This window comes from Monodon monoceros, unplaced genomic scaffold, assembly GCF_005190385.1.
Source record: "Monodon monoceros isolate NGI ecotype Baffin Bay Population unplaced genomic scaffold, NGI_Narwhal_1 Super_Scaffold_15, whole genome shotgun sequence".
Taxonomy (NCBI): Eukaryota; Metazoa; Chordata; class Mammalia; order Artiodactyla; family Monodontidae; genus Monodon; species Monodon monoceros.
Genome location: NW_021703771.1, coordinates 5,572,965 through 5,595,596, shown reverse-complemented (window position 1 = coordinate 5,595,596; position 22,632 = coordinate 5,572,965). Strand labels below are relative to the sequence as shown.

Genomic DNA, 22,632 nt, shown 5'->3' with positions numbered 1-22,632 from the left:
AGATGGTTTGGGGCATACCATGAGTGACTTGGGATGATTCCGTGTGATAACTACATTTGGACCTCAGGGATTGCTGGAACATTAATGAACGGCCATTATGGTGCCTAAACCCAATTTCAGAGGGAGACACGTTTGAATATTTTATCTCTTAGCACGGAAACACAATTACTATCTAATTAGTGATAAATTAGGTATTTTTATTAGACAATGTTTGTAAAGCACCTTACTATAATGTACATTACTGGGTATGAAGAGCTCAAAATGATACAGTCAACATTCAGCTATGGGTGGACATGAAACTCCTTTCTGTATTTATTTTAGAATTGTTCTTGGTTTTCTTCAACATGGTCCCAGTCTCAGTCAGTAGTGATTTGATAAATGTTCTCCAGCCCTACAGTTTTCTCAGTAACTTCCAGATTAAAACTTAGTGTCCTTTGGGTGAATACAGTCATATTCAGACATTTCCATGACCTCTTTTCCCTTTCAACACTCTTCCCAAACTCCCTTTCCTCCTACTCTCAAACCTGACTTAAATCTGTGTCAGAAAAGACCAAAGAATATTTGCACAAAAGGAGCCTGTGAACAAATTGGTGACAGGCTGTGAGTCCAGTTTGGGTCACTTCTCTGTTGGTCAGTCCTCACCTCGTCTGTCCAATGAACACATCCAGCTTCGGACTCCATGGGTGGCCTGTTTGATGGTTTGGGGGCATCCAGCTAAGTGACCATCTACGGTCTCCTGACCTCATGCATCTCCCTGAAAAATGGCCACCGCTAATGCACAGTCTATCCCCCTGCCTTCACAGGGTCCTCTGCCTCACTGGGTGGGACGTGGGAGTCCCTTCCTTGGTCATCTTCAGACCCATTAAAAATTACAGAATTCCCATCCTGTTCATTTTGACTTTGCAGGAACCTGAGGGAAGAGTGATTTTTTGCCTTTCCTTTAATTAATTATTTTTTAATAGATATTTGTTGGAGTATAATTGCTTCACAGTGCCATGTTAGTTTCTGTTGCACAACAAAGCCAATCAGCCATATGAATACACATGTCCCCATATCCCCTCCCTCTTGTGTCTCCCTCCCATCCTCCCTATCCCACCCCTCTAGGTCATCGCAAAACATGGAGCAGATCTCCCTGTGCTATGCAGCTGCTTCCCACCAGCCAGCTATTTTACATTCGGTAGTGTATGTATGTCGATGCTACTCTCACTTCGCCCCAGCTTCACCCTCCCAGCCTATGTCCTCAAGTCCATTCTCTATGTCTACCTCTTTATTCCTGCCCTGCAACTAGGTTTATCAGTACCATTTTTTTTTTTTTAGATACCATATATATGCGTTAGCATATGGTATTTGTTTTCTCTTTCTGACTTTCTTTACTCTGTATGACAGACTCTAGGTCCATCCACCTCACTACAAAAAAAATCAATTTCGTTTCTTTTTATGGCTGAGTAATATTCCATTGTATATATGTGCCACATCTTCTTTATCCATTCATCTATCAATGGACATTTAGGTTGCTTCCATGTCCTGGCTATTCTAAATAGTGCTGCAATGAACATTGGGGTGCATGTTTCTTTTTGAATTATGGTTTTCTCAGGGTATATGCCCAGTAGTGGGATTGCTGGGTCATATGGTAATTCTATTTTTAGTTTTTTAAGGAATCTCCATACTTTTCTCCATAGTGGTTGTATCACCTAATTTATTTTACAACTCTCTAATCTCTCTACAGCCCTTTGATGGTGTTGGAGAGTGGAGTAATAAGAGACAAGGTACATCCTAGCCAGGGAACTCGGTGCTAATCCCCCTTGTGAGTTGAAATCCTGAAATGTGGGAGGGAGACACATCCACAGGTGGGAACAGGGAAGGCTAATGACGTCGGTTCTTCTCCCTACACACTGTCCTCAAAAGTTCCTCTCCTCCCTCCAGCCTCTGACCCAATCTCACCTCGCTACACTCATCCCTAGTATCTTCCTGAAGGCAAACTCCAGTGAATCCACTTGGCCTCATGTTCACCTGGGGAAGAAGAGAGTCTGGTCCGAGGGAATTAAGGTTCTTTAATTTAGGAGCTGAAGAGTTAACCACTATGGTTGTCAGCTTGGAGATCCCACTACGTAATCCGGCAAACTCATCTTAGGGTTGAAAGGGTCAATCTCTAAAGGAAGAGAAGGAAGGGAAGTTTTTGATGATATGGCCTCCCTGTGTTAAAAACTACTATGTTAGCCCTTAGACCTAAGCCACTCAAAATCCATAGTCAGAAATATGAGCTGGGGAGTGCAAACTAAAAGATGTGGACTTGACTTGTGTTCCCAAATGTGGGACAGAGCACAAGCTTTCCATCGCTTTGCTGCTTCCCCAATTCACTGAAATGACATCAAATATATTTTTAAGATAAGTCCCAAGGTCCAAGTAGAAATTTTGAGACCCTGGATGAAGATGGAATGAGACTGGAAGAGAAACCAGAGTAGAGCCAACTTCCTTCAAGGTGAGAGGTGAGCATTGTTGTTTTCAAAGAAGCGCTGGAGAACTTTCAGAGTCACTAAAGGAATTAAATGAAGAGGAGTTAGTCAGGTGCCCTCCTCCTGTTTAGATGCACATAGACTAATTGAGTTAAAGCTTGAGAAGTCTCCAAAGAAAGTGCCTGATCTGTCTGGGGAGGGCTCCAAATATCGATTTGGGAGCTGAAGAAAGAATCAGAGTGGAGGATAGGGGGAATCTAGACTCCCACAAACGATACGGAAGAAGGGCTCACACAAGGGAAGGCAGCGCTGTCCAAGAGGGAAGTTAAGCTGGGAATTGCTTGGTCTGCCTGCTTGTTCCCTGCCTATGTGCCCTCAGAGGAAGCCTGCCTCCTACAGACCTCTGCCTGGTAATGCAGACCCTGCAAGGAGCCCTTGCAGCCAAGGGGAGACTACCCATGGGATTCTTCCATGTCAGATGTATAGATACAAACAAAACACAAACAAACCATGTATTTCATCCACTAATATGGACTGACAAATGAGCATCTCAAGGCTTCTGAAGAAAACCAATGGCAAAAAGAAAAATACCAGGAAGTAGATAGAGAATGGCAGACTCTAGAGGAAATAGAAACAATTAGGGGAAGAAAATAATTTCACATTTTTCTAATTGTTGTCCTCAGGGAGATTTGATAGCATATTGCATACATGGACAAAGAATAGGCTGTTCTGTAGAAAGAATGAGTCAAAAAGTGAGAAAACATCCTTGGAAATTGAAATTATAATTGCCTTAAATTTTAAAAAAAATATCAAAAGAACTACTCAATGATAGAGTGAAGATACTGAATGCTGAATTAGTGACCTGGAAGATAAAGAGCTAACATTAGTTTTTCATTTGCTATGAACTCATTTACCCCACATAACATTCCTACAAGGTAGGTACCATTGTTATTACCCTCATTTTATGGATGGAGACTCACAGACAACACAGAGATTAAGTAATTAGCCAAAGGTCATACAGCAAGTAAGTGGCAAGGACAAAATTCTAACTGTGGCAGTCTGTAGTGTAGAAAAAGATAAATATATGGAAATTAAAGGGAGAAAAATTAAGAGATGTGGGAAGATCTAGAAAATCCATCATCCTTCTTATAGGAATGTTAGAAAGGATGAGGAAATAATCTAAGAAATAATAGAAGAAATTTTCATGGTGTTGAAGAAAGATTAGAATCTAGAGCTACATAAAAACAACTTTTGGAAAAAAAGAAAAAAAACCCCACTTGGACACAAACTCTATGTAAAATACAAAGATGATTAGAAATACTAAACATTATGGAGAGTTTAAACTATCATCTATGAAAAAACACAAACCAGAGTCCCATGCAATGCTACGTGGTGGGGGTCAGTGGCGACTCTAAAGTTTGTAGGGAGGATGACTTAATCCCAGAAGCTTATTTCTGGGAATGAAAATGCAAAAGGAAGAGATCTTTGGATGGAATCCAGATCACGTAAGTCCTCTGCCCCAACTCTCCAGTTTCTATTTCACGCCAAGTAATTCAGTCCTGACAAGGGCCCACAAGGCTTTCTATATTTTGCATCTTGTTGTCTCCATCTCTGAAATTGCTGTCACTCCTCGCTGGTCATACTGGCCATCTTGCTGATCCTAGATGGCTCCAACTCCAGGCCTTTGCAGCCCCTCTTCTGACAAATCTCTTCCCCAAATATCCACCCAGCTCACTCCTTCACACCCATGAGGTTTAGACTCAGCTGTCACCTGAGGGACTCCTTCCTTAGGAACTCTATGTAGAGTTCCCTTCCTCTCACCTCCCCATTATCTATAGCCTTCTCCCTGTTTTATCTTTCTTCATAGTGTTTATGACATAGCCTGTGTAGCATATTCTGTAATTTGCTGATCGTATTTATTGTTTGCCTCCTTCCACTGGAATATAACTTCCAGATGTGTGTCTATTTAGTGCACCGTTGTATCTCAGGCATCCAGAACAGTACCAGACACACAGAAGACCTTCAACATACTTTTGGTGAATGAATGTTGAACACTCTGCAAGAATATGATTAGAGAATTTCAGAGGTAGGAAATAAAAGTTTCCAAAACAGGCAGATGAGTATTGATTTAAATTGTACTTATATGAGACAAGACTTTTAAAACCTACCTTATTATTTAATCCTGCTATATTACCTTCACTCTCTACTGAATGTAAAAAAACACAAAATGGTAGTTAATTTTTAATTTCCCAGCCTAGTGATGTTCGTCTATGCTCTGAAAATGTATTCATTTCTATGTAGACCATAATATCTCCTCAATCAGAAACCTAGAATAAGGAAGACTACCATGACTAACTGTTAGGTGACACTTGGAGATCAAAATGGCAGAACCAAGCTGGTTTCAAACATACGTATATAGTTTTGCTAAACCACTGCCATGGCAAAGATATGTTAGTGACTTCGAATATAAAAACTCATGCTGTGTAACAAGTTCTTTAAACCTTAAAACATTCTTTGCAACCACATAGACTTGGTTTTAATGAATAGCTTGAGTTTTTTTTCTTATAACAAAATGAAAGAATAATTGAGTTTTCCTGGAAACATGGTTCCAAGACTACATCTCCCCTTACTTTTAGCTTACTTGCAGAATTCTGTAAACCCAGAGACATCATACTCTACATTTTCTAGAAAAGTGGAAAAATGAACCTAAAGATTGCAAACCAAATTTAAACAGATGCTAAAAGATAATTGCATACACGTAGAGAAGCAAATTCATATTGAAACAGGTTTTTCTATTTTGTAGTAAAAATACAGACGTCTCTTTTCTTTCTATATACAAGGGAAGTAAAGAAATTATTTAATTCAAACAATTATTCCTTCTACCAAGTCACAAAAGTAGCATCAGTCATCTTTACCTGCATGTTGAAGGTCTAGCCAAACTTCAAGAAAAACTCTGATCTTCCATGTAACGTTTATTACTTCTTCTTGAAAGCAAAAGGATATTAGAAAAAAGTGTTATACCTCTCCACCCCCAGCCTCCTGTCTCCTCTTCCTAATTCTTACAAAGTGCACAGGTTTTATCTGTTTTATCTGGTTCCTCACATCAACCTGGCGGCACAGGTATTACTGTCCACCCTTTAAAGGTATAGAAATTAAGGCTCAGGTGGAGGGATCATCTTGCCCCAGTCAGGCAGGATTTGAATCCAGGTCTTCTAACCTCAGAACCCATAGTGTTCTCATGGTCCCTGTCGATGACACACAACGTTTCTCAAACTTGAGTGAGCATTAGAACCACCTGGAGGTCTGGCTAAAGCACAGACTGCTGGGCCCCATGGCTAGAGTTTCTTATGGAGAAGGTCTAGCATGGGGCCCAAGGGTATACATCTCTAACATGTTCCCAGGTGATGGTGATCCTGCTGGTCCAGGGACCACACTTTGAGAAGCACTGCAGTAAACAAATACATACCCTCCAACCTTTTGGGTTCAGAACTCCTGTTCGCTTCCCACAAACCTCATCCATGAGTCGTTTCCTCCATCTCACTTAATGGCAACTCCATTCCTCCACAGCTCAGACCAATGTCTCTGAAGTCTTTCTTGAATCCCTTACAGCTTTCATACTGTGAATCCAATCTTGCAAACATCTTACGGCCTCTACTGCGACCATCCTGATAGAGACACCAGCATCTCTCACCCAGATCACTGAAACAGACTCACATTTGACCTTCCTGCTAATATGCTCCCTCACCTACAGCTTGTGGTAAACACAGTAGCTACAGAAAGGTACATTTAAAATGTAAGTTTATGTCATTCTTCTGCTCAAACCCTGACATGACTCGTGTCCTCAGAGCCAAATCCCAAGTCCTTGTAATGGCCCGGAAGGCCCTGCACTATGTGGCCTTCAGAGCTCTCCAAAGTAACCTCTTGTTAGTCTCCCCCCTCACAGCACTCCAACCGCTCCAGACTCCTTGCTTTTCCTTGGGTAAGCCTGGCACTCTTCTATTTTATGCCTTTTACCTACCCCAGCTGACCCCTCTGGCTGGCATGCTCTGTCTCCAGAGGGTCACGGGAATACATTTTCGCACTTTCTTTGTCTTTGCTCCAATCTCCCATCTCCAATGAGGGATATGCTGGCCACACCCCTCCCCCAATCCCCACCCACATCCTTTTGCTCTACATTTTATTTTTCCCATAGCACGTATTACCTTCTATAACATGATTTGCTTATGTATTATGTTTCTTGTTTATAGCCTGTCTACCCATGTTAGAATAGTTGCTCTGAGAGGACAGAAATCTTCTTGTGTTTTGCTCACTTCTGTGTTCCAAATCCCTACTACGGTCTCACACACAGCAGGGACAAATAAATACTGTTGAATGAATGAGTGAATAATTATTCCTATTCACTTAACATTTCATCAGACTGATAAATTCCATGCTAACAATCTGCTCTAGAATCAGCCACTCATCAATAATTCTCTCTGAAATAAATTTTTAGCTCAGCGAGACAAAGAAATTAAAATTATCAATAATTTCTGACTTCTGTGTAAGTCAGTAGTTTTCTATGACAGTGATTAACTGGCAAAAAGCCATTTATATGGTGGCATGTGAACTCAAAATACTGTTAATAACAAACGTCAGCTTTGAGAAATCTGTAATCTAGAGTATCAGGATATGTCCATTACAACGGCAGCTCTAATTCTTTTTGAGTAGAATAAAATATGGACAAATTAGAGCTTAATTCGTATTATATTCTTTTAGCGCATATTTGACATATACTCTTCATTTCAAGGGAAAAACAATATTTAGAATATTGTCACCAAAAATACAGTTTTCTTATAGATAGACCAAATATAAATTTGGTTATTAATTACTAATTAATCACTTTCAAAACTTTATATGGTAATATATTCCCATTTAAAATAAGTATATGTACATACTAAGGCATATTTTTTTTTGATAAAACAGTGGCCTATTTATGGGTTTCTGGTACCAATCAGATATTGAGAACATCTGGGACTGTGGTTTGACTCCCTAAAAAACTATTCCAACCTCTAGACTGGTGTGACAACTTCTGCTGCAGAGGCTAGGATTCTGAAATGGAACATGTCCTAGAGGCCCTGCAGCCAGGGCTGAATGTCACTTAGTTTTCATCAACAACATGCACTCACATGAGGGCTGAAGTTAGAACTGAGCTGAACAAGAAGAGCAGCGGGTGCCAGGCATGCATCCCGCAGTGCAGATTGGTGTCTGACTTTCTTTCCTGTAGGCAGCTTCTTGATGATAGTAGGAGTGTCACTTATCCAGGTGGCTGGCTAAGTTCTGTGTTGAGCCTTTCAGGGTCTCTTCTAGAAACTGAGCCCAGAGGATTCAGTAAGCCATTTAATACCACATGCTAACCTTGGAAAAGCGAATTGTTTCCTGGTAGTTTGACCAGAACAGAATCCCAGGTCTGGTACCTAGTCATCAATGCATGAGTTCGAACAAGCTTCTGGTCTCCAAAAGGGTGAACGATACCAGAATTACACCATATCTGGAGGGATCTCAATGCTCATGTAGTTTAGCTGTTTCATTTTACAGGTAATGAAACTGGGAGCCAACTGCTTTCTCAATTTGATTGATGATAGAGCCACAGCTAGACGTCAGGTGCCCCTGACTACCTGTTCAAAGTAATTCTTGCTATAATCACGTAGACTTGGGCCTAAGTGTTCATTACACTGTTACTTCTGTGACTTTGTAAAACGCATGTATTGGTAAAAGAGTCAGAAAATAGGAAAGGGAAATCTGGATGCTGCAATCAGACAATGCTGTTATCTTCACGTTTCAAGAAAGTCATTCTAGAAATGGATGATACAGCTTTGAACTGAGGACATCAGCAATTCCTAAAACAGGCAGCAGTGAAGGGAAAGGATGCTCTTTGGAGGCCGTTGCATAATAAGCCCCCGAACTTAATTTAAATCTAATTCAATAAAACACATCATACTCAGACACAAGAAGACAAGACGATAGTTACAGGGCATTGAAAATTTGTCTTGGGTTTGAAACCTTCTGCCTTAAGACTCAAGATAATATAAAATTTAAAAACAAACTGTCCTTGATTCATCACCCTTATTTCTGAACTTGAGATAATTACATTTTAATGTTTACTCCTGAAATATTACCTATTGCCTGTGAGAGTTTGGCTTACTGTAATATGGCTGTGATATTACTTATTAAGGGGTGATGATTTAGATGACACAAGTATATCATTTTCTCTTCCTGCCTTTTAAAGACAGAAAAAAAATTAATTTATGCCTGGTGGCTTGAGAATCACCAAAACCTCAGGAACGTGTATTCTGTTGGAATAACATACTTTGTACTTTATCCGGGAATTATACATTTCAAGAGTAGTAGAGAATATAAATATAATGGGGTTCTATGCAGCCATACCAACAGCTGTAGAAATATATTTATTGACATGGAACTATATTAGTGATACAATAAACGAAGAAGCAGGGCATAAAACTGTATATAAAGCATAAACCCATTTTTGCAACTATATTCTCGTTATATCCAGAGCCAGATCTATATTAACATCCTGGCTAAATTAAAAAAGGTTTAAGAATGTTTACCAACAGAGATGATGGGATTACAGGTACTTTTTTTGTCTATACTTTTTTCCAGTTTCTTTCAGACACTATATTTTGGCTTTTGTAATAAAATAATGGTAGAGGAAGTATCCCGAAGGCTTTGACTTATGAAGTCAGCACAGCCCAACTGGAGGGAAGGGGCATCCAGCAAGCAGACCACCGGCCAAGGTCCACGACTGCAGTTCTGTGCCCCTTGCAGCACTAATGAAGCCCGCGCACCAGCCAGGCACATTAGCACGCCTGGCATGCCTGCTGTCGTAATGTGCTCTCAGAGCTCGGTCCCAGGCCCTGAGCCACCTGCCTGAGGATGGTCCATTTGTTATTGAAAGTTGTCTTCTGAAAACCATATATATGTATAGTTTTTGCTCTGGCAATGAAGTTTGTTTGTTTATTTTATTGGACTATAGTTGATTTACAATGTTTTGTTAGCTTCTGCTGTTTAGCAAAGTGAATCAGTTATGCATATACATATATCCCGTTTTTTTAGATTTTTTTCCCATATAGGTCATTACAGAGTACTGAGTGGGGTTCCCTGTGCTATACAGTAGGTCCTTATTAGTTATCTATTTTATATATAGTAGTGTGTATACGTCAATCCCAATCTCCCAATTTATCCCTCCCCACCCTGTTAACCCCTGGTAACCAGAAGTTTCTTTTCTACATCTGTGACTCTATTTCTGTTTTGTAAATAATTCATTTCTATCATTTTTTTAGATTCCACATATAAGTGATATCATATGGTATTTGTCTGTCCCTGGCTGACTTACTTCACTCAGTGTGACAATCTCTAGGTCCACCCATGTCACTGCAAATGGCATTATACCCTTATCGCACTCTAGCTGTGTTACCCTTAAAGAAGACACAGCTGTTGTTGGATACTATAGCTTTTAGGACCTCCACCTTCTTCATACCACCTGGGACAAAAAATTGCCTTCAGTTTTCATTGTAATCAGTGAAAATAAGCATCCACAATCGCCGATTTTTCCTGTTTCCTCCTACAGCTTACATGGGTCTCATCAAAGAAAACACTTAGCCCTGGCCAGTCAGTCCTCTGCCTGCCCCTCCATCAGGGCCTGCCCTTATACTCCTCAACACCTGAAGTCTCTCTCTCTCTCTCTCTCAGTAGGATATATATATATATATATATATATATATATATATATATATATATTCTGTTTTTCTGGAAAATCCTGACTGACATGCCCACACCCACTTTGACTTCGATGTAATAAGAGTTGGGTAATATTCAAGGATTCTGGAGCAAGAGAAAGCTTGGTCTTGTCTTGCACGAGTCCATCACTTTTCCAGGCCTCGGATTCTTTATCAGTAAAATGATGATAATAGTACTCACCTAAGGGTTCTTGTAAGGATGAAAAGTGAAGCACTTAGGACAGTGCCTGGGACAGGGTGAGTACTCAGGGGTAGTGGCTTAAAGAAAAAAAAAAAAGATGAAAGCCATGTTGAGATGCTATGGGTATGCTCCATTTTTTTTCTCCCAAAATGTCATTGTTTGGGTCCTTCATTGTCCTAGGCACCAGAAGTTCTGCAGAAATGCTAGTATTACACTGGGGGCATAAGAGAGCAAGTAATGCAAATCTCTGTTTTAAGATGCACTTGAAAGAGAGCTTCCTTGCTCTGTAAATTCTAATACCCAGGCTGACTCAGGGGACATGATTAATGTCTGTCTAAATCAGACCTAAAGTAATAGTCATTCAATTATTTGGTACTGCAAAGCATTATTAGGAAAAGTCATAAAGATAAAAATTATACCCACTGCAACTCACAAGAAGTCTTTGAATAAATCACTTAGCTGAAGCAAAATAATTGACTGATGGCCTCAATCATGTAAGTTTATCCTCTCATTTTCATGCCAGGAAACGTTCCAACAAATAATATAAACTTCAGAACAGGTAATATGTAAACATATTTAGTCATTTTGTATAAATATTTACAATCTATTGAAGTAAAAATTTGCTTTCTCATTTAATTTACCAAGAATTTAAAAGAAACTGGAATTACGCATTCTATTGTGGTTACTAATTATAACTTTCTTTTACTTTAGTTTTTTTTAGAACTTGAATTTCTGTTAATTTGTAAAATCACGTAAGAATTAGAAAAAGTATTTCTCTGGGGAGTAACTGGAGGGGTGTGTGTGTGTGTGTGTGTGTGAAATTTATGTGCATAATACACATACAACACACATAGATATGTATATGTATAAGATGAATATTTTATGGTATTAATGTTTTAGATATATGGAAAATTGTGCATGAAGTGCGTACTTAAATTGTTTCGAGTACTCTCATCTCTATAGTATTAGAGTCCTAGAAAGTTTTAGCCAGAGACTACACTTCTCAGCCTTTACTGCTACCTGGTGGGACACATGGTTTTGAGTAAGTGTTGGTCAATGGGACGTGAGTGGAAGCAATGTGATCAGCTACCACATCACATTCTATAAAGGAAAGTGATCACCCTTTACCCCTTTTCTTTTCCCTTTCTGCTATTCTGCTGGGTTCAGTGGAGCCTCTGCCTTTGATCCAGAGATAGAAGCCGAGCAGAAGACGATCAAGTAGTACCACCTGGGAAAGGGGTGGTCCTCAGGTGAACTTGTGGACTGAGGCACTTCCCTTCTCTAGCTGGCCTGCCTGCCCACCTATGGACTCTTATGAACAGACAGGGTAACTTCTTCCTTGTTTGAGCCCCTGCATTTTCAGGTCTGTCTGTTATAGTAAGTTACTCTATGTCTTAAGTACCACAGGGCCCATTTGTAATCAGGTGATGCCAGTGCCCAAAGGATGAGACCACTTCTGCCTGTGAGAGGATCTCACACCACTGGGCTCTATAACGGATTCCTTCATGGCCACTGAAAGTGACCCAGACGCCAACACATACCCAATAGGCTACCCAGAGGGAAAACAGCTCTTTCATTCTTTCTATCAATGGTATCACAGAGAGGTTTTTGAACCTGATGGCTCATATGTGCTCAATGGTTCTGTTTCTTCTGCTTTTCACAAGTCTGAAGTGAAATGACACTTTCATTAAAAATATTTCATTGAGGCAGTCACGATTTTCTTGGTTCATGTCATAGAAAACCCAACCCAAACTGAGTAAACAATTAGACAAACGTGTTGAGTTGTTTAGCTGAAGAATCCAGTGTTAGTGTGAAGTTCAGGTATGGCTTGAGTCAGAAGTCCCACGATGTCACCAAGGATATACTCATATTCCTTCCTTTTTTCCGTGCTGTTTCCCCATAGTTTTATCCTAATGCTGATTCTCCAAGGTCACAAGATGGTGGCAGGCAGCAACCAGGGCTTCATACTGTCTCATTCAGGCCACAGAAAAGGGAGACAGTTGTTGCAGAAGAAGCCATGAGCTGTGGTTTTTATGGACGGCCCTAGGTCAGGTGCCCACCCCACATCCATCAGGTGGCCTTGATTTAGGTTAGATGCCATTGCTTTGGATAGGAATAAGGTCAAACTTACACAAAAACCTATGGTTTTATATGGAGGAATGAGTGGTCCTCCTAAGGACAACTGTGATATTCTTCCCAGAAGGAATGGGATTACATGCTGGGCAGCAAAACAGCACTTAATATATTTCAACCCCTGTGTATCTGGCAGGTCCCTAAGTGACTGTAATGTGCTTAAGTGAGATACGATTCTAATAATGTTTGTGTGGGGAGCAACGTATTTGTCGATAAAAGTCTCTTTATACTATAATATTATTTCATGAAAAACTAAAGCATCAAGAAGAGACCAAATCCATTTGATATTTTGAATAATGATAAAAAACGTAACGCATTTTCAAGAAAAATTTCCTAGATGTATTCTATTTTTGTGAGGTTGAATGTTCCCACAAATGCAAAGTTTAATCATGCATATTCCACTGAGAAGCTGAAGAGCAAGATTTCAAAATGTTCACTGTATATAAACTGATGATAACAAATATCCACATTAGGAAGGTTGTTAATTTTCCTGCTTTCTCTCTACACCCCTGGTACTATCAACAGCCTGAAAGTTAGGTACTAAATGTTTATCGTTTACCACTTTAGATAAGGTTTGTATTATTCTACAAAATAAATGGGATTTTAAAATTATTGTTAATTTTAAAGCAACTTATCTTCTACCACTTTAATAAGAAAAAGGAAAAAAAGATAAGGATGAAACTGGTTCCAAGAGAAAAGTTTGGGACTTGATTACATATGCATTATTAAAATAAATTCTACAACAATCAATGAGATTTCATCAATACAAGATGCTTTTAAACTTCCTTATAGTAAGTTCTGTCTTTCTATAGCAATTTCTTCTCTAAAGTATGATGACTTAACAACAAGGTCCTACTTAGCACAGGGAACTATATTCAATATTCTGTAACAAACCATAATAGAAAAGAATATAGAAGAGGAAAATGTGTGTGTGTGTGTGTATACATATATATATATATATATATATATATATAAAACTGAGTCACTTTGCTGTACAGCAGAAGTTAACACAACATTGTAAATCAGCTGTATGTCAATAAATTTAAAGAAAATTATGATGACATTTTTTTCCCATTTTCAACACAGAGTGACTTGGCAATCATAAATCGTTCACTACTGTTAGGGATATTATGTCCAAAATATGGTCTTATTCCATTTTTAACTCAATACATGGAATGTTTTAATCTCATTGTTAAACATGGGAGTTATTCCAGAGTTAATACCACAGCCTAAAAACAGGAGCAACAGTTCATATAATTTAAAAAAAAAAGAAAGAAAAAGAAGGCAATCATAGTATCACTGTGCCATTTCTATTTTGAAAGCATCATGGCTATTAGTTATAAACAACAGTGACAATGACACCTTAAAACAGCAGAAATCACTCAACACCATTTGCACAGGCAGGGAATTGGCCTTAGAAACTAGACTTGCTACACTAAAGCCAGCAAACAGTAGTTAATCTTATCACCTTCTCACCCCACTGAGTCACCAAAACAGAGCTCTGACAAGCTACTGACCACGACCTCCAATACAGGGAGTTGGGGCAGGGGCCCTGCCGTCAGACAATCTGCAATGGAGCCCAACTCTTCCCTTGCTAGTTGGACAAGTCACTGAACCCCTGGAAAGCTCCATTTTCTCTTCTGTTAAGGCTAATAACACCTACCTCACAATTTGAGTTAGATAATGAATGTGAAGCCCCGTAGCATGCTTTCTGGTAATCAACATTACCTATTACTATTATTACTATTCTTTTTTTTTTTTTTTTTTTGCGGTACGCGGGCCTCTCACTGTTGTGGCCTCTCTCGTTGCAGAGCACAGGCTCCGGACGTGCAGGCTCACGGGCCCAGCCGCTCCGCGGCATGTGGGATCCTCCCGGACCCGGGCATGAACCCGTGTCCCCTGCATCAGCAGGCGGACTCTCCACCACTGCGCCACCAGGGAAGCCCTATTATTACTATTTTTATTCATCACTTTTATTGAGTTACATGATATCTAGCAGAAGCAGATAATGAAGCACAAAGGAATGCGAGGGTCTGGGGTGGGTGGGGCTGGGAGACCATATCGATTCTGAACCTCTCACTGGCCCTTGGTCACTGATCTTGGAAGCATATCCAAACAGTAGGCAGCAGTAAAAGAACTTCTACATCCCTCTTTAAAGTACAAAACGACACTTCTTCCCCATTTATTTCACTAATGAGATACAGTTTCAGAAGAAATCCAACCTTGGCTAAAACATGTCATCAAACTGGCTCTCACTTTGTGTATGCTAAGAGAAACGGAATCCCAGAATCTTACAGGCCACTGTGGTGGGTAGTTTTTACAAAAGCATAGATGGGATAAGGTCACCCTCTAATTGAATGCCCTCCAGTGGCTTTCTATTGCCCTTGAACATGGCCAAACAGGAGGCGCCTGAGACACTCTCTGTTGCTTCGTAATGACCAACACTGCCCGCTCCCATCACATTTGCCCTTTACTGAGCTTCCCAGCTCAGAATATGTAAGTTACGTGATTACCTCCAAATGAGGCCCAGTTTCTTCCCCGCCCACCTGCCCCACAAGATCACTAGCATTTCAGATCCCCAAGGGCACCAAACCCTTTCCCCGCCTGAAGTCCTCTCAGCACTCCTCCAGATATCTCCCCCAGTTGACCCTTATCTGTCATCAGACCTCAGTTTGATTTTCTGTCCTCCAAAAGGCCTTGGATTCGCCTAAACTGAATTCTGATCTCCACTCCATTCTCCTCTTTCCTAGGATCTTGTCTTTGCTATCCCTGCCCTTATCCCAATCTCCCATCTCTCTCGCCAGTTACAGATGGAGCTGACCTTAGAACTCCAGTCCATTTGACTTCATTTCCCACACATACATTACCAGGCTGGTCTCACAGCCTAGGTACACACTCAGTTTTCCAACACTCGCTGTACTCAATCTCCAGGGCATCGGAATGGCAATGCAGGGAATCTCTTGGCCAAGTTTGGCAGTGACAGTCCCTCCTCAAAGGAGGAGGCCTACAACAGCCTCTGTGACCTGGAGCTAAGATTCTTAGTCCTTTCCACTGACTTACTTCTTGGTCTACACAATCAAGACGGTGACTTCTTCTTTGGCTCCCGCTTTTTTGCTCTGTGATATATACATATATTTTTTTAAATAGTGTATTTTGTGACTGCTGGTAACCCACACACTCTTAGTTCACTTCTCACAATGAGAAAACTACAGTCAAAGAAGGGTTTTAAATAAGAAGCAAAACTCTTTTATTCCTAGAACCCTGAATAATGCTTGACACTTATTAGACACAATACATATTTGTTAAATGAATAATTTTCAAGAGTTCTAATGCACATTTAATGCCGTAGATTAAAATAATACAGGTTTGAAAGTGATCTTTTTATATACATTCAGTGTACTTAAAAAAAGAAACATCAGTTTTAGGAAAGCTGGATTTTTAAAACTCTTTTGCTCATCGACCTAAGCAGAAATGTATCTAAGGTTCTTGCTACTTAAAAGAGCACACAAACACACTGTGTAATTTTCTTGTAGAAGGTTAACAAAGATTGGTCATAGTCTATTGTTTTGCTATTTACGAAGAACATCAAGGATTTATTTAGACATCCTCTGATGAAGATAGTTATTGAACAGATTTAAGTATAATAGTAGCACGAAGATCCTGGATGAAGTAATACGAGTTTTGAGAGACTGGAGAGTTGGGCCAGATGTATGTTTGCATGAGTTAGTGTGCTTGGATCAAAACTGCTTCCATTTTGTTTTTTTCTGATAGGAAGGTTTTTATCCTGGCCATGTGCAGGGTCCACAGCTACACCGTACGGCTCCCCTAGTGGGGGACTCTAAGCACATTTAAATCCCGACATGACTTCCTTCAGCTGTGTAGATACTCTGTTCCTCTCTTCCACAGCCACCAGCACACCAGTCATGTTTACACTCCCACGTACTGCAGGTATGAATGGATAATTTACAATGAGTGCTTTCCCAGAAGCACTACCCTTTACAACAGAAGTCCCTTGAGCAATGTGCCTTTTCTGGCTTTACAATATAGAAGACTATTAAAGCCTCTGGAAAACTGCTGAATCCATTGAATTCTCCAGGTGAACAAGGGGATCTGACCGTGATGATATAACTGAAATAAGTTGACTGAAGAACAAAAGTTTTTACTGACTTAGATACTCTTCAAAAGGTGATTTACTTTCTCTTGGGAGGGACGGGGGAACACAAATGCATTTTCTCACATTTTTAGTGCTGTTGGGACAGGAAAAATAAGGCCTGATAAGTAATAGGTGGCAGAAGTACGGCTTCAACCTTGGCTTGTGGGGCTCTGCACACCACCATCCAGTTAAATGCAATTTAAACCTCTTTACTACCATATGCCTGTAAGTGCATGGAGAGGCAGGCGCACCTCAGCTAGGTGATGATGGTGACATTGGCAAAATAATGTCAAAACGTAAATCATAAACGATGTTAGCGAACATAAAAAAAGTAACAAAATTATTATAAGGGTTGATCATTGTTATAAAATAATGTCCTTAGGTTATTACTATTTTTGACACAAAATTTAACTTTTACAGCTGTGTTTGGTTCAGATAGCCTGGTTAATAAGAAGCCTTCTTGGAAGTCTATTTCTTAATGGGATCACAGTGATCTTTTTTTTTTAAATATGACTATTTCCAGGTTCTCTAGCTGAAGTTTACTTCATTCTGTATTTATTAATTGATTTCATAGTATTTTTAGCAACTAGGAAAAAAAATCAACTTTTTAGTCAAGGAGAAATGTATATAAAGTACATGGTTTTCTGCAAACCAATCTGCCATGTGGCAAGGAGAACTAGTTCATGGCAAGAGGCTGGTAAAGTCAACCTCAGATTATTTTAGCAGCTGTGGTGTGGAACATACACATAGATCCGAGCTTTAGATGAGACATTTCTTGCAGTCTAGAGTTGGTGGTGCACAAGTTATACCCACTATATATCCATTCCATTTACCACTACTATTAGTATTGACTAGCTTCCTACTTCACTTACTTAAGGATCAATTCTTAAGTCATTTGATATAAACCACAGCACTAAAGCAAATTAATTTTCCAAATGTTATCAGAACCATAGCAAATTCATATGTTGTGATATTTGGCTTCTCCCAATAAGAAGGTATTTTAAAAGAAAGATATCTTTTAGATAAAAATGGAAGAATAATGAAACAATATACATATTTGCTTAAACTTCTTTGAGGCAGGCAACAAATAACTTAATTATGAATTTTTCCTAGAAATTTCCAGAAAAGTAAATTACCAGAAAACGTGTGGATTAAAAAAACCAATATATTGAATTATTGAGCTACTGGGGAAGTTTTTATTGAAACAAATACGTTTTCAATATTATCCCTTTGTTCCTTACCACAAATGTAGTTGGTTAGGAGTTTCCACATGTTTTCTTTATGATATTATAGAAGAGGGCAGAATATTCTTTGCACAATAATTTTATTATGTTTATAGATAATTATATCAAAGACTGCAAGAAATCTTATAAAAACAAAAAATCACAAACTAAAGATTAACGACAAGAGAAATTTGTGTTCTGTCCTAGACCTTTAACAAATTAAAATATAAAATTTCAGGGAATCTAGAATACAAACAAAAATTTCAACCTCATAACATATTATTGTCCAGAGCCTGGCATATTCATGTGTAATTTAAATATTAATGACAGGACCCAGGAAAGCCTTGAGATAGGTTCCAATTGTTATTTAGTTTGCATACAAGTTCTCCCACTGTTACCACCTGGTAATTGTTAAACACAAATGCTTCTGCCTTAATAGATACGGCTTTATAATTATAAATGTATTTTGCAGAAGTTCACTTGGATATATAGATGACAAAGAGAACTTTTCTGAGTGCAAGTGTAAGAGAATGCATGCAATTACCCTTCATTATTTTCACAATTCATTACAGGATGGAACTATGGATGGCAGCTATAGGAAAGAATTAAACATCTTTAATCAAGTTTAGGAGCTCATAAAAGATTTTTAAAAGTTGGATAAATGTCATAGATCTCTCATAACTAATAAATATCTAAAGGTTCATTGCTAAATGAGACCTTTTTTTCCTTAACCAATGTATTAAGAAAAAATGATTATGGAGACAGAAGGTAAGGACATTTTACTTGATTGACAACTGGCACACTCTAGTTATGAAATGTATAATTAAATCTATAAACATAACCTGCTTAATGTAGCCATCTAAGCAGAGCTATAGAAAATAGTTTTTTTGATGCCTACTTTGCTTAACGAAAATTAGCTTCTCTTGAAACATCGGCATGGTGTAAATTTCATTCCAGTAAATAATGTAACAATTTCATAGTTATGACTTATCTCTTTCAACTGAATGAAACATAATTTCAGTATACCAGAAACATTTGGACTCTTCTAAAGATCAATATAGCTGAATTTCATCTGTATGTGCCCAAATATGGATTATGCCACCTTTCTTACAGAGGTCAGCAGCTTTTCTTATTTGTTAGTTGTTTTGAGGACAACATCTGAGCACTTTATAATATTCATTTTGAGAATACCATGGAAATGAATTCATTCCAAGCATATTTTTCTTGTTGGAATTGTTGTCATGGGAACGAATACACAATATAACACAATGTCTTTCTTTTAAAAAACAAAAAAATACCAGAGGTAAAGAACAATAAAAGAATGAAATGAATACACTTTGGATTCTATGGTTGTCTATTCTTATGGAGAAATCTGAATAAATCTAAACATAAGAGTGAGCTAGAGCATAAAATGAAAAACTGCAGAGCGATAATTTATTCAAGAGCCCTCACATGAAGTATATCAAAAAAAGGTTACAAGTTTCTTTGAAAGAGGTCAGCTGTATCTGGACTCTCATTACAAGTCCAATCTATTCCATAAATCAGACGTGGCACCAGGTAGCCTCTTTTCTACCAAATAATCAGTGCAAAATTACTGAAGCTCTCTTTTCCATTTGGGCTCCACCAGGAGACCATTGTTGCCCCACTGTTCACTGATCCATACCTTAACACCACCTTATACTCATGGTGACATGTGCACCTCTGCTCCTGTTAGCCCAGGAAACGCGGCCTCAGTCACAGAGCCAGAGACCTCTGATCCCTAATGCCATGTATTTAGACAGCTGCTTCTTAAAGTCTAAAACAGGGACTTCCCAGGTGGCGTAGTGGTTAAGAATCCGCCTGCCAATGCAGGGGACACAGGTTAGATCCCTGGTCCGGGAAGATCCCACATGCCGCGGAACAACTAAGCCCGTGTGCCACAACTACTGAGCCCACGTGCCTAGTGCCCATGCTCCACAACAAGAGAAGCCACTGCAGTGAGAGGCCTGCACACCACAACGCTTGCCGCAACCAGAGAAAATTAATTAATTTAAGAAAAATAAAGGCTAAAACACATTATAGACACAAGTTTGTGTTTCTTGCAAGGAATTTCAGATGTACGTGAAAAACATTACATGTACAAAAACACACATATTTGAAATATCTTTGCAGGCTTATTCTAAGTTACCCACCATACTGACTTAACCCTATTTATAAGAATTTCAGGACAGATGCATCTCTGCTGTTGGGATCACTTTATATAGTTCACTACAGCATATTAAATGATTCTAATGTGAAGGCTTCAAGCTGACTGACTATGCAAATTTTGTACTTAAGTGTTTTTAAGATGGAAAGTCTTAACATATTATATCAGGAGAAAATATAGTATTCACACTGGAGTAGACTGTCTAGGTTCGAATCCAATTCTACCCTCACTAGCTTAGTGATATTGGACACATTTTTAAATTCTCTGTGCTTCATTTTCTCTTGTATAAAATGGGGATGATACGATCTTATATGGCTTCATGAGATTAAACATATTTGTATCTTAAAAAAATTTGGAACAGTACCCTGCACCTAGGAAGTACCATATAAATGTTTCTCATAAGAATGGTAAATGGAGGTTCGAGTCTATTCTTTCATAGTCTACTTGTGTAAGAAAGATATAACCAGTGTGAAAACCCCAACAGTTCAGTGCCAATTCACCTCTGATTCCTGTAGTTTACTCTTCAGCCCTTTGCTCTGTAGCACACATACATGATACTGACTATCTGATATTTGCACTTATAGCCCTAATGATCTTCAGCTCTCTCAAAACTTCTAAGTCAAAACAAGGAAATAAAATCATTTTAAGAAATATTCTACACAAAATTTAATTTTGCTGTATTGTAGAGCTTTAAAGGACAACAATCTATACTCCTGGTATTAAGCCACAGGGAACCAAACTATTCATTTAAACTATTCTTTACCGTGTAAGCATTTTAGATCCCTTGAGGGGAGTTGTTAATAGTGATAAGATCCAAGTTGCCCTTAATCTGGGGAACAACGTAGAGCATGAAATCTCGTTTTTAAAGTTAGAAAATGCTCTATCTCCTGTCCTGATCTTGCCATGTGTCTGGGGATGCTTGTCCAGATCTGCAGCTGGGACTTCACCAGACTCCTTCTCCTTTCATCTCTCCCTCCCTTCTTTTTTTTCCTTTCTTTCATTAAATCTACACTTTTTCTGATAAGGAAATTGACCTTAAAGTCTTGTTTTAAAAGGCCACAATTTAACAGTAATTGTCTTTCTGAAATTATGATACCCATTTTTTAAGTTATCTTTTGAAAAAGTTCTAGCAGCTGGAATAGTATCAGGGTCTTATCTTATTTGAAACTAGAAGCCAATGTGTGATCAAGGAGAGGTCTGTTTATGTTCCCACTGGCCCATACGCCCCAACGCGTTTAATATAGGGGAAAGGCAACTGTTTTACTTGAGTAAAAGCTCCCCAGTTATTAAAAAATGGGAGAATTTAGTTTTTGCTTTCCTTTCTCTTTCTTAAAACAAAAGCAACTTTTCTTAGGGATCTAAGTCACACACAAAAAGTATTAGTTTAGAGAAGCAGGCATTTTTCATCTGTTATGCTAGATGCTGAAATTCGTAGCTGTGAATAACATTGTTTCTCTGGTTATCACTGAGTATAAAGAACATGATATACACTGCAGTAAATTGGATATACCTCTCAATTGTACAACAGAATAAGCAAAAGCATAAAATACACGGTATTTGTTGGAGGTTATCCGTGCCTCAGTATAAAAATAACTTTTTAGGATTGATTCTGAAGACATTATTTTCCCGGTGAACATTTTATGGATTGGAACGAATTTTTTTTTGGTTTTTATATTTCAGTTACTCTACATCTAGTTACAGCCCTCCAGATGAATAATGAATAGTATGTGTTTTTCACAGAATACAAAGGACAAGAGCAATAAAAACCAAACAGTAAGGAAGATTGAAGGAAAAAGTTAACATATGAAATACATTTAAGAATTATAGATGTAAACAGAATGATTTACAGAGAATTCTGCATCACAGTGGAGGGAAATTCTTTCACACATATTCCTCTGCAAATGGGTATTTCTAATAAAAGTTAAAATAATATCTAAAGGGAGGCCAGTAGTTGTTTATTTTTTTATAGGAAATACTCTTTCTTAATTTGCTCATGTATACATGACTTTTGTGTCTAAATCTAATAATAAGGTTTATAAAATTGACTTTAAAAGTATTTTCTACATTTGGAATGACTCCACATTTTCCTATTTGTTCTTTATGTATATTAATGCAAGAGCCACAAATATTCACACAAAGAAACAAAGGACTGAAAACTATTCCATATTCCATGTGTAGATAGATCTCTGTGGGTAATGATTTACTTAGTTCAGCTTGCATGATACTGGGCGAGGAATGCTTAAGCAGAATTGGCCCTTGGACGGTCTCACCCAATGTACGGCCTTGCATTGAATGGTGCCAAAGACCACATTTCTGCCTTGTGGGAATGAAGGAAATAAATCTGTTTTCATCTCAGATCCCCATCTGGTAAACACAAACATGTTCAGAGTGTATATATCTGGGGGAGAATTAATGAATGGGCACTTAGGTGGTAGAAAGTATAGCAAAGTGAAAAGTGAGGAAGGCCACCCTTTTGGGAAACAGATTGGAAGCAGGGCCTTCTCTTGGATA

The 22,632-nt window shown here is 38.7% G+C and overlaps 1 protein-coding gene across 2 annotated transcripts in view; it reads right to left on the bottom strand.

The window, feature by feature from the left end:
- The window catches only part of ADGRB3 (adhesion G protein-coupled receptor B3), an 802,271-nt gene that overhangs the window by 276,017 nt on the left and 503,622 nt on the right, over nt 1–22,632 (bottom strand). The window lies entirely within an intron of this gene.